We start from the raw sequence: 4,966 nt of genomic DNA on the forward strand, positions 1-4,966 counted from the left end.
TTTTCAATTGAGCGGATTGGAACTTGTGAATAGAAATAGCATTCCAACTTGTTTGACTTTCCCTTACCTAGTAAGGGATAACTAAACAGAACAACCTTCAATTATCAATTAATCTTGAGAATACTGCAACAAGAATAGGGCTTCCAACTAATCTACTCCCAGTCAAGGCTTCTATTTAAATTATTTAATTTCCCTAATTTAATTTCCTGTTTATTCAACTCAAACCATTTTGAAAACATCTGATTAATAAAATAGCACACCTTTTTGCAACTCGTTGGGAGACGACCTGGGATTCATACTCCCAGTATTTTAATTTTAATTTTTGTGACAACCCTTCTAAATTGATAAGCGGATTTCTGGTTGGTTAAGAACTATACTTGCAACGCATATTTTATAACAATTCTTGACTCGCCAATTTTTGCCACATCAATTTTTGGCGCCGTTGCCGGGGAATTGCAATAGAGTGCTAAAGTTATTAATTGGAATTTATTTATTTGCATTTTATTTTATCTTGCTACTATGAGCTTCTTGTTTCTTTCGCTAGATGACGCGTTCACTTCCTGATCCAAGCTTGCCAGTATTCGATCCTGAGATTGAAAGAACTATTTTACGAATAAGGAAAGCTTGGCATCGGTTAGTCCTCTCTGAGGGTAGATTTGAAACATCATTTGAGGAAGAAACCAGCCCCCTGATGAGCGGATAATTTATACGCTTTTTGGCATTGTTTTTAGTATGCTTTTAGTATATTTTAGTTAGTTTTTATTATATTTTTATTAGTTTTTTAAATAAAAATCACTCTTCTGGACTTTACTATGAGTTTGTGTAATTTTCTATGATTTCAGGTATTTTCTAGCTGAAATTGAGGGACCTGAGCAAAAATCTGATTCAGAGGCTGAAAAAAGACTGCAGATGCTGTTGGATTCTGACCTCCCTGCACTCAAAGTGCATTTTCTGGAGCTACAGAAGCCTAATTGGCGTGCCCTCAATTGCGTTGGAAAGTTGACATCATGGGTTTCCAGCAATATATAATAGTCCATACTTTGCCCAACATTTGATGGCCCAAATAGGTGTTCCAAGTCAGCTCAAGAATTCTGGCATTTAACTCCAAAACTGGCACAAAAGCTGGAGTTAAACGCCCAAACTGGCACAAAAGCTGGCGTTTAACTCCAAGAAAAGTCTCTACACATGGAAGCTTCAATGCTCAGCCCAAGCACACACCAAGTGGGCCCGGAAGAAGATTTCTGCATTAATTACTCATTTCTGTAACCCTAGGCTACTAGTTTTCTATAAATAGGACCTTTTGCTATTGTATTTTCATCTTTGATAAGTCATATACTTTTCATACACTTGATCACGTTTTGGGAGGCTGGCCTCATGGCCATGCCTGAACCTTGTTCTTATGTATTTTCAACGGTGGAGTTTCTACACACCATAGATTAAGGTGTGGAGCTCTGCTGTTCTTCATGAATTAATACAAAGTACTATTGTTTTTCTATTCAACTCAAGTCTATTTCTTCTCCAAGATATTCATTTGCACCCAAGAACATGATGAATGTGATGATTATGTGACACTCATCACCATTCTCACCTATGAACGCGTGACTGACAACCACTTCCGTTCTACATGCAAACAAGCTTGAATGTGTATCTCTTGGGTTTCTAATCTAAGATTGGAACCTTCGTGGTATAGGCTAGAATTATTGGCAGCCATTCCTGAGATCCGGAACGTCTAAACCTTGTCTGTGGTATTTTGAGTAGGATCTGGGAAGGGATGGCTTTGACGAGCTTCAAACTCGCGATTGTTGGGCATGTGATAGACGCAAAAGGATCAATGGATCCTATTCCAACATGATCGAGAACCAACAGATGATTAGCCGTGCGGTGACAGCGCATTTGGAACGTTTTCACTGAGAGGACAGGAAGTAGCCATTGACAACGGTGATGCCCAACATAAAGCTTGCCATGGAAAGGAGTATGAATGACTGGAAGAAGGCAATAGGAAAGCAGAGGTTCAGGAGGAACAAAGCATCTTCATACGCTTATCTGAAATTCCAACCAAAGAATTACATAAGTATCTCTATCTTTATCTTACGTTTCATTTATCTTTTAATTATCAAATTTCCATCACCATCTGAATTAGCCTGACTGAGATTTACAAGGTGACCATAGCTTGCTTCAAGCCGACAGTCTCCGTGGGATCGACCCTTACTCACGTAAGGTTTATTACTTGGACGACCCAGTGCACTTGCTGGTTAGTTGTGCGGAATTGTGACAAAGTGTGATTCACGTTTAAGAGCTCCAAGTCCTTTGGCGCCATTATTGATGATCACAATTTTGTGCACCAAGTTTTTGGCGCCGTTGCCGGGGATTGTTTGAGTTTGAACAACTGACGGTTCATCTTGTTGCTTAGATTAGGTATTTTTTCTTTTTATTTTTCAGAATTTTTAAGAATGAATTCTAGAGTTTCAAGATGATGTTCTTCTCATCAATTTAGCTGCTGAATGTAATGTCCTGCTGAAGCTTGGCCAACCATGTCTAATCTTTTTAGACTGAAGCTTTAGACTAACATTGCATGATTCCTGGAATTCTTATTAAAAGTTTTGAATCCCTTTATTTTCTTTTCCATATAAATTTCGAAAATCACAAAAATTTTTTTTTTATAAAATCATAAAAATAAAAAATATTTTATGTTTCTTGTTTGAGTCTAGTGTCAATTTTTAAGTTTGGTGTCAATTGCATTCTTCTTGCATTTTTCGAAAATATGCAATATGTTCTTCATTAATCTTCAAGTTGTTCTTGATGATTTCATTGCTCTGATCTTTAAATTCCCTTGTTTTGTGTGTTTAGTTGTTTCTCATATGCATTCTCAATTTGTTAGTTTCTCTTATATGAAAATTTTTAAGTTTGGTGTCCTGCATGCATTGTTTGTTTAATTTGAGTTTCCTAAGATTAATTATATTTTGATTGTTTCTCATCATTGAAAAATTCAAAAAAAAAATTTTTCAAAACTATGTCTTTTCAAGTCAATAATACAGAGAATTGAAGATTCAGAACATTCAGCAGAGGAATCAAACAGAAAAAGCTGCGCGTTCAAAACGCCCAATGAAAAAGGAAAACTGGCATTTAAACGCCAGCCAGGGTACCTGGCTGGGCGTTTAACACCCAAAAAGGTAGCATTTTGGGCGTTAAACGCCAGAATGGATGCCATTCTGGGCGTTTAACGCCAGGATGACACTAGAGGGAAGATTTTGTTTTTAATTCAAATCTTTTTCAAATTTTCATAATTTTTCAAAATCAAATCTTTTTCAAATCATATCTTTTCAATCATATCTCTTCAAAATCAATTTCTTTCCATTTTTTATTATTTTCGAAAATCCTTGTTATAATTAATGATTTACTTCAAAATTTTCTAGTTGTTACTTGCCTATTAAGAAAGGATCAAAAGTTTTAATTCTAGAATCATATCTTCTAATTTCTTGTTAGTCAAGTAATCAACTTTAATTTTAAAACTTTCTCTTTTTAGTTTGATTTTTAATCATATCTTCTCAATCATATCTTTTCAATCACATCTTTTTCAAAATTAACTCTCAATCATATCTTTTTTATTTCTAATTTCAAAATCTTTTTCAAAAATCACTTAATTTCTTTCCCAATCTTAATTTTCAAAAATCTCAATCAAATTTTCAAAATTTCTTTTTATTATTTCAAAATCTTTTTAATTTATTTTCGAAAATTCTTCCCCTCTTCTCACATCCTTTTATTTAAGGGACTAACACTCCTCCTCAAGGTGCAATTCGAACTCTATCCTTCTTTATATGTTCGAATTCTCTTCTATCTACCTCCTCCTTCTATTCTTCTTTTCCTCTGACACCTCAAGAAATCTCTATACTGTGACATAGAAGGTTCCCTACTTTTTTGTTCTCTTCTCTTTCATATGAGCAGGAACAAAGATAAAGGCATACTTGTTCAAGCTGATCCTGAACCTGAAAGGACCTTGAAGAGAAATCTAAGAGAAGCTAAAGCACAATTCTCTCTAGAGGGCCTAACAGAGCTTTTCAAAGAAGAAGAAACCATGGCAGCCGAAAACAACAATGCCAACAATGCAAGGAAGGTGCTTGGTGACTTTACTGCACCTACTCTCGACTTCTATGGGAGAAGCATCTCAATCCCTGCCATTGGAGCAAACAACTTTGAGCTTAAGCCTCAATTAGTTTCTCTAATGCAACAGAATTGTAAGTTTTATGGACTTCCATTGGAAGATCCTCATCAGTTCTTAGCTGAATTCTTGCAAATCTGTGACACTGTCAAGACCAATGGGGTTGACCCTGAAGTCTACAGACTTATGCTTTTTTCTTTTGTTGTAAGAGACAGAGCTAGGACATGGTTGGATTCACAACCTAAAGAAAGCCTGAACTCTTGGGAAAAGCTAGTCAATGCCTTCTTGGCAAAGTTCTTTCCACCTCAAAAATTGAGCAAGCTTAGAGTGGAAGTCCAAACCTTCAGACAGAAGAAAGGAGAATCCCTCTATGAAGCATGGGAAAGATATAAGCAATTGATCAGAAGGTGCCCTTCTGACATACTTTCAGAATGGAGCATCATAGGTATTTTCTATGATGGTCTGTCTGAACTATCCAAGATGTCATTGGATAGCTCTGCTGGAGGATCTCTTCATCTGAAGAAGACACCTGCAGAAGCTCAGGAACTCATTGAAATGGTTGCAAATAACCAATTCATGTACACTTATGAAAGGAATCCTGTGAATAATGGGACAACTCAGAAGAAGGGAGTTCTTGAGATTGATACTCTGAATGCCATATTGGCTCAGAATAAAATATTGACCCAACAAGTCAATATGATTTCTCAGAGTCTGTCTGAAATGCAAGCAGCAACAGGCAGTACTAAGGAAGCTTCCTCTAAAGAAGAAGCTTATGATCCTGAAAACCCAGCAATGGAAGAGGTGAATTAC

At 36.2% G+C, this 4,966-nt stretch overlaps 1 non-coding gene across 1 annotated transcript; it reads right to left on the minus strand.

Moving 5' to 3' along the window:
- Positions 1-4,474: 4,474 nt before the first annotated feature.
- LOC112739448 (small nucleolar RNA R71) lies at positions 4,475-4,578 on the minus strand. Its single transcript, XR_003170383.1, has one exon. It is a non-coding gene; the product is annotated as a small nucleolar RNA R71 (small nucleolar RNA).
- Between the last annotated feature and the right edge of the window lie 388 nt (positions 4,579-4,966).

This window comes from Arachis hypogaea, chromosome 13, assembly GCF_003086295.3.
Source record: "Arachis hypogaea cultivar Tifrunner chromosome 13, arahy.Tifrunner.gnm2.J5K5, whole genome shotgun sequence".
Lineage (NCBI taxonomy): Eukaryota > Viridiplantae > Streptophyta > Magnoliopsida > Fabales > Fabaceae > Arachis > Arachis hypogaea.